Consider the following 8,845-nt stretch of genomic DNA (forward strand, 5'->3'; position numbering starts at 1 on the left):
GAGATCATACTAATAGCAATGGATTCAGCGTTCAGAGTATCGATCTCATCCAGGGATCAGATTTTCACTTCTCAGATAGTGAAGAGATTGGAGCTTCAGTTACAGAAGTATTCGGTGCACGCAGATTTGATAGTGCTACCACTACCGGAGTTCGAAATCGTATTGGGCATGGACTGGTTATCTTCTCATTGTGCAGTCATTGATTTTCGACAGAGGTCAGTGTATGTCATACCACCCAGTGGGAAGCCATTTGTTTTTTAGGCTGCCAGACATCAGCAGTTCCCGCACGTCATTTCCTGCTTGTGTGCGAGGAAGCTTATCAAGAGAGGCTGTCAGGCATTCTTAGCCAGCATTGTATCAGTGACAGATCCAGTCAGTCAGAGGCTGGAGGATGTAGATGTGGTCAGTGAGTTCTCCAGTGTGTTCCCTGACGATGTTTCAGGTATCCCTCCAGACAGAGAGTTGTATTTCTCTATTGAGCTTATGCCCGGGACAGTGCCGATATCTAAGGCACCCTACCGTTTAGCGCATGCTGAGATGAAGGATCTCAAGGATCAGATTCAGAATCTGCTAGATAAGGGTTTCATTCGCCCTAGTTTTTCTCCTTGGGGCGCTCTAGTGCTATTTGTTAAGAAGAATGATGGCAGCATGCGACTGTGTATTGTCTACCGAGAGTTGAACAGAGTCACAGTTAAGAATAAGTACCCGCTGCCGAGGATCGAAGACTTATTTTGAAACGTCTCGCCCATTTTTTAAAAGTGCGAAAATTTTTTTTTAAATAAAATAAAAGCTCACATTTTCCAAATATCATTTAAAATAATCGTATTTATTTGACTATAAAAATAGCGCACTTTAAAATAACCAAACTCATCCATAATCATACAAAACATAAACTAATAAAAATCCTAAAATAATCAACGTATGAAAATATTCATCACATCTCGAATCTCATAAATCAAAATGCGGAAAACATGTGGTCCTCGGGTCATGTCATTGCACCAGGTATGCCTACTCAGAGTTCGGCACCTCCAGTCTCCTCAGCATTTAGCTCACCTGCATCACACACGCCTAGTAAGTCTAAAGACTCAACACGACTGTACCAGGAATAACAATTACATATACATAGCACAATGCAGTGAAAAATATAATACTCTACATATCTTTCATGAACTTAAAAGCATAACGTAAACGTGTTGTGTAAAATCATATCGTATTAAAGCATGTCATGTCATCATATACATAAACGTGTCGTGTAAAATCATATGTCAACATATCTTTCATGAACTTTAAAATATGAACGTAAATGTGTCGTGTAAAATCATGACGTGTCAAAACAGTTCATCGTTAATCATCATTCATCATTCATCATTCATCGTTTATCGTTTATCGTTCATCATTCATCCTTTATCGTTCATCGTTTATCATTCATCCTTTATCGTTCATCATTTATCATTGGTGAATTCAGTTCATTAGAGGTGACTATCATACATCATTTACGATGCATCCATCATACATAGAACCGCGGTACCCGGCGGCTATCGGACATCGGTGACAGGATCACCCATCCACTGTGCCTAGGCCTCATCATCAGCATTTACATATATGTCTTAACCATTTACATATACTTCGATAGTCACAACTAATTCCCGTCATTCAAAACATTATCATTTTCATCACTTATAAAATTCATGTATAAATGCAATTTCCTTTAAATTCAAGCATGCAACGTATATTTTTATAAAATCTTAAAAATCATGAATCATGATGCGTGAACATTTAAAATATCATGAATTTGTGCTCAGGGCGCTGTCAGGACCAAAACCTCACCCCAGGTGCAAAATGACCATTTTGCCCCTGGGAACCCAAAAATTATCGTTTTGCCCACAGACGTAAAATTTCACTTCTTTGACATTTTCTTAATTCAATTGAATCTAACACGTCCCAAATAATTATTTATGCTTACGACAACTTTTCCATATTTTTATTTGGCATAAATCTATGACTTTTAAATTAATCTTTAAATATAACCTATTAATGTGTTTTAATCCCGAATTAAACCAAACCTTAGCATAAAATTCCCAAATTAAAAATTTAGACTTCTAATAATTATTTGAGCTTAAATATAATTTCCCATAATTTTATTAAGCATAAATCTAGACGTTTCCATTAATCCTTTAATTAAAGTTTCGTGCGACGATTAAATCCCGGATAAATCCAAAACTCATTATTTTGATCCGAAGCTTACAAAATTCCTAAAAATATCCCAAAACATATTTATAAGCTTTCATAGATGTAAACACGAGCTCATTTTACAACTTAACAGATTCGTTTTAAAACTTGGACCGATATCCCGGTTTTAACCCGAATCAAACCCAAACATAACCAAATTTCTCCCAACTTTCTGCTACACCTAGTAAACACTTAAAAGGCCCTAAAACCATCAAGACTCGGCCCATAAACCTTTTTGAATGGGCCTCAAATCTGCTGGACAGATTCAGCTATTCCTAACCCTTCCTTGCACCACTTGAATTCTAGCACCCCTAGGCTCGCACCAGCTCACACCAGTCACGAGACCAGCCATCTAGGACCTAGACCAGACCCTAAGGGACCTACAAAACTCACGCAACCAGCCCCATGCAGCCCACACGACAGCAACGAGCACTAGAACCCAAAGTCCCCACATCCGAGCCAATCTTCTTCCCGCGTGCGAACCACCAACTCAGGCGGTTCCAGCTCTTGCCAAGCCCTTCCAAGCCTTGTCTCAGACCCACCAGGGTCAGATCTAAGGCTCGTCTATTTCCTTGCGTTGCTGGAATACCCTTGCACGCTGTTATCTCAAGAACCGAGCCATTTCTTCCCCATAACACTCACCATCCCTGATCGGCCCTCAAGAATTCACACCTAGATCGATCTAGCTTAGTATCCAGCTTATAATCCCTTTCTTTTTCGGTGCCAATTGACTCTCAACACACAGTACAGCAGTCCCTTGCAACATTTTAGAGAAAACGTGAGTAGTGAACAAAAGATGCATGTATTTGTACAAAAACCGAGGGATCTCCAAGATATGCTTTGGATCGAGAATTCCACAACAAATAAACATAATACAGCATGTATATAACGTGTATGATGCAGTAATAAAAGTACATGGCGTGCCTGATGAGTTTGAAGATCAAGAACGATGCGAGGGAACCCGGGAGAAGTTTTTTCTTTGCAAGCTCAAATGAAAACGAGGCCACCAGCTGGAGAGGGTGATGAAAATAAATAGAATGATTCTGAAATGAATGGGTGCCGGTTGGTGTGAGGGTTGTAGGGTTGGGGTTTGGTTAAGGGAGTAATTAGATATGAATAATTTAGCTAATGGGCCCCAAACTATAAATGAAAAAGGAGTTAGAAGGGTTTTAAGTCCAATAAGCTTAAAATTAGGCCCATTAAATCCAAACACACTCACGAAAAATATTTCGTGTTGGAAAGTTTATGAAAATATTAACAGAACCCTCAAAAAGGCCCCCGAATCGATAAAATTTGCGTATCGAAAAAAAAAATCATGCGGGTCAAATTACTCAATAAAATCCCATTTCTTTAAAAATACCTTTAAAACCCCTTACATTAATTAATAAAAATTAATCACGTATAACATAATAATATTAGCCTAAGATCCTTGAATGGAATCTTTATCTTACGGCACCAAACTTACGTAACTTAATTATTTAAGAGTGCATCCCAAATATTAAATTGTTGCAAATCTTAACTTCGTGTAGCATTAATCCATAAAAACCAAAATGTACAACATCGATCTTCTACCTTGATAATAAAACCCTTCTATCATCAATCACATGCTTAAACTATTTTATTCCCAATTACAATTTAGTGGAGACCTAAGACCCTTGGATTTTCCTCATTGGAACAAATATCGCATTCTTACGTAACATTAATGCTTAATTAGTACTAGCGTATGAAACTTAATATGTTATCACATGTTTGCCTTGGACTAACTCTAATAAATCAACTTCACTTATAACCCATAGAGTTCTAGAATCGCCATATCAAGCTTTTAGATTTCTTACTCGGTAAAAATTTTAGTATTCGTTCCTTGGCAACCTATGTTTCAACACCACTAATTCCCTTTTGTTTTTTTTATTTCACCCAAAATTTCTATATGAACAAATATCTCATAAATTTGAAATTCAAATTTATCTAATTCAAATATATTTGGACAAAGTAATTCCAATTCACATATCCGCTTAGCCCCAAGTTTATTAATGACTTTCAAAATTCCTTAAGACAAGGTGCGTCTATCAAATATCCTAACCATCAATCACACCCAACTTTCTAGAAAAAATAAATTCCAACAAAGTAATAATTTTAACTCTTAAGATCACGATTAAAAATTATGATACATCAAACTTAAGTTCCCAAAATTTTGTTAGTTCCATGTCTATTCTTATAACTTAACTAACTGATAAACTTCACCTTAAATTGTCATCACTTTAAATTCTTAATTTGCCACAACATTATTTCACTAACACATAAATTTTCAAGCCCAAGATTGATTCATCCTACAATGTCCTTGATTACCATTTCTTATAACATTATAACTCAGATATCTCAAGGTTCCAAATATCCCTTCAAATCTAAATCATCAAAAATTTCGCTCACTTAAACTATTCGCTTCTCACTTACTGCTAAACAAATCCCCAAATTTATTAAAAATTTCAAAATTAGTTCTTACTTTCCTTGAATATTATCCGATTTATCCTAAATCTCGAAATTCCACAATTACTCATAAGTTGTTCGTGTTCCTAATTTTATTTTATATGTTTCTCGTAACATAAAGTTCAATAATTTTAAACTTATTAAACTCAAAATCAATCCACATAACCTCGAATAATTACTGATTTTACCCAAGTGTTCCTCAAAAGTTCTAATTTAATCCTTAAAAATTTCGAGATTGGCAACTTGGCCCTTAAATTCCTCGAAAATTACATTCTTGGCCCTACAACTTTTCGAAATTTGTATTTTGTCCCCATAAAATTTTCGACTTAGCTTCCTTAAACATTAAAATTCTCGAAATTCAAAATTTAATCCCAAAGTTTGGTAAATTCGAAAATAGTCCCTTAGAATTTTATTTTTGCGCTTAGGTCCTCAAATTATTGGTTATTACAATTAAGTCCTTAAACTTCTCAATTCGTGCAATTCAATCATTAAATCACACTGGGTAGAGCATGCATCCTAAATAAATTCTACATCTTTATATTTCCAAATATCTTCGCAGTCTTCGACTCATTAATCCTTACATGGAATCCTCTAAAAGTAATTCAACTAGCAACCACGTACCATCAGTAATTTCTTAAAAATTTTAAAAGTCCCAAAAGCATTCATAATTTTTCAAGATTAACTTATGACCCCAAAAAGTAGAACATAAGTACTACTAACCTAAAAATCAATATAATCAAATCATTATCAACCTCTCCTAAAGCCCAATATTCAAATTCTTAGACAAGTCCAATTCCAAACGTAACCAACATGCAATTTAATCTAGTTTTTAAAACAACAAATTCGTAAATCATAAAAGCAATTAAACATATACCGTAGGTCATCATAAAGCGTAAATCATGTTAACATACAGGTGATAAGAGTAAATCATTTAAAACATTTAAATCATAAAAGCTTACAGACTTGAGGCTTGAAGACTGAGCTGGAGAAACTGGCAATGGCACAACCCTATACAGGACCCTTGCACTGATACCAACTGAAAAGTCTCGCTCATTTTTTAAAAGTGCGGAATTTTTTTTTTTTAATAAAATAAAAGCTCACATTTTCCAAATATCATTTAAAATAATCGTATTTATTTGACTATAAAAATAGCGCAGTTTAAAATAACCAAACTCATCCATAATCATACAAAAACATAAACTAATAAAAATCCTAAAATAATCAACGTATGAAAATATTCATTTCATCCCGAATCTCATAAATCAAAATACGAAAAACATGAGGTCCTCGGGTCGTGTCACCCCACCAAGTCTGCCTACTCAGAGTTTGGCACCTCCAGTCTCCTCAGCATTTAGCTTACCTGCATCACACACGCCTAGTGAGTCTAAAGACTCAACACACCTGTACCAGGAATAACAAGTACATATACATAGCACACAACAGTGAAAAATATCATACTCAATATATCTTTCATGAACTTAAAAGCATAATGTAAACGTGTTGTGTAAAATCATATCGTATTAAAGCATGTCATGTCATCATATACGTAAACGTGTCGTGTAAAATCATATGCCAACATATCTTTCATGAACTTTAAAACAAGAACGTAAACGTGTCGTGTAAAATCATGACGTGTCAAAACAGTTCATCGTTAATCATCATTCATCATTCATCGTTTATCGTTTATCGTTCATCATTCATCCTTTATCGTTCATCATTTATCATTCATCATTTATCGTTCATCATTTATCATTGGTGAATTCAGTTCATTAGAGGTGACTATCGTACATCATTTACGATGGATCCATCATACATAGAACCGCGGTACCCGGCGGCTGTTGGACATCAGTGACAGGTTCACCCATCCACTGTGCCTAGGCCTCATCATCAGCATTTACATATACGTCTTAACCATTTACATATAATTCGATAGTCACAACTAATTTCCGTCATTCAAAACATTATCATTTTCATCACTTATAAAATTCATGTATAAATGCAATTTCCTTTAAATTCAAGCATGCAACGTATATTTTAATAAAATCTTAAAAATCGTGAATCATGATGCGTGAACATTGAAAATATCATGAATTTGTGCTCTGGGCGCTGTCAGGACCAAAACCTCACCCCGGGTGCAAAATGACCATTTTGCCCCTGGGAACCCAAAAATTATCGTTTTGCCCATAGACGTAAAATTTCACTTCTTTGACATTTTCTTAATTCCATTGAATCTAACACGTCCCAATAATTATTTAATCTTACGAGAACTTTTCCATATTTTTATTTGGCTTAAATCTATGACTTTAAATTAATCTTTAAATATAACCTATTAATGCGTTTTAATCCCGAATTAAACAAATCTTAGCATAAAATTCCCAAATTAAAAATTTAGACTTCTAATAATTATTTGAGCTTAAATATAATTTCCCATAATTTTATTAAGCTTAAATCTAGACGTTTCCATTAATCTTTTAAATAACGTTTCGTGCGAAGATTAAATCCCGGATAAATCCAAAACTCATTTTTTTTATCCGAAGCTTACCAAACTCCTAAAAATATCCCAAAACATATTTATAAGCATTCCTAGATGTAAACTCGAGCTCATTTTACAACTTAACAGATTCGTTTTAAAACTTGGACCGAGGTCCCGGTTTTAACCCGAATCAAACCCAAACTTAACCAAATTTCTCCCAACTTTTTATTACACCTAGTAAAAACTTAAAAGGCCCTAAAACCATCAAGACTCGGCCCATCTGAATGGGCCTCAAATCTGCTGGACAGATTCAGCTATTCCTATCTCTAACCCTTCCTTGCACCACTTGAATTCTAGCACCCCTAGGCTCGCACCAGCTCACACCAGTCACGAGCCCAGCCATCTAGGACCTAGACCAGACCCTAAGGGACCTACAAAACTCACGCAACCAGCCCCATGAAGCCCACACGATAGCAACGAGCACTAGAACCCAAAGTCCCCACATCCGAGCCTATCTTCTTCCCGCGTTCGAACCACCAACTGAGGCGGTTCCAGCTCTTTCCAAGCCCTTCCAAGCCTTGTCTCAGACCCAACAGGGTCAGATCTAAGGCTCGTCTATGTCCCTGCGTTGCTGGAATACCCTTGCACGCTGTTATCTCAAGAACCGAGCCATTTCTTCCCCATAACACTCACCATCCCCGATCGGCCCTCAAGAATTCACACCTAGATCGAAATAGCTTAGTATCCAGCTTATAATCCCTTTCTTTTTCGGTCCTAACTGCCTCTCAACACACAGTACAGCAGTCCCCTTGCAACATTTTAAAGAAAACGTGAGTAGTGAACAAAAGATGCATGTATTTGTACAAAAATCGAGGGATCTCCAAGATATGCTTTGGATCGAGAATTCCACAACAAATAAACATAATACACCATGTATATAACGTGTATGATGCAGCAATAAAAGTACATGGTGTGCCTGATGAGTTTGAAGATCAAGAACGATGCGAGGGAACCCGGGAGAAGTTTTTTCTTTGCAATCTCAAATGAAAACGAGGCCACCAGCTGGAGAGGGTGATGAAAATAAATAGAATGATTCTGAAATGAATGGGTGCCGGTTGGTGTGAGGGTTGTAGGGTTGGGGTTTGGTTAAGGGAGTAATTAGATAGGAATAATTTAGCTAATGGCCCCAAACTATAAATGAAAAAGGAGTTAGAAGGGTTTTAAGTCCAATAAGCTTAAAAATTAGGCCCATTAAATCCAAACACACTCACGAAAAATATTTCGTGTTGGAAAGTTTATGAAAATATTAACCGAACCCTCAAAAAGGCCCCCGATTCGATAAAATTTGCGTATCGAAAAAAATAAAATCATGCGGGTCAAAATAACCAATAAAATCCCATTTCTTTAAAAATACCTTTAAAACACCTTACATTAATTAATAAAAATTAATCACGTATAAAATAATTTTTCCTGAAAATTCTCCGGTCTCCGTTCCTCGTTCGAGCGCGAAATGAAACTTAAAAATTTTTAATGAATGAACCTTTAAAATTTCATGAATTAAATTCTAGCATGCATGAATTATGCATAAAATGCATAAAAATATTTAAACATAAATTAACGTAATAAAAAAATGCATTTAAAACTTTAAAACAATTTAAT

At 35.7% G+C, this 8,845-nt stretch overlaps 1 long non-coding RNA gene across 1 annotated transcript; it reads right to left on the reverse strand.

The window, feature by feature from the left end:
- Positions 1-5,824: 5,824 nt before the first annotated feature.
- LOC142539088 (uncharacterized) lies at positions 5,825-8,268 on the reverse strand. The gene is made up of 2 exons (XR_012818808.1): positions 8,154-8,268; positions 5,825-6,073 (listed from the first exon to the last, which is right to left on the reverse strand). It is a non-coding gene; the product is annotated as an uncharacterized LOC142539088 (long non-coding RNA).
- Positions 8,269-8,845: the final 577 nt, after the last annotated feature.

This window comes from Primulina tabacum, chromosome 3 (genome assembly GCF_025594145.1).
Source record: "Primulina tabacum isolate GXHZ01 chromosome 3, ASM2559414v2, whole genome shotgun sequence".
NCBI lineage: Eukaryota > Viridiplantae > Streptophyta > Magnoliopsida > Lamiales > Gesneriaceae > Primulina > Primulina tabacum.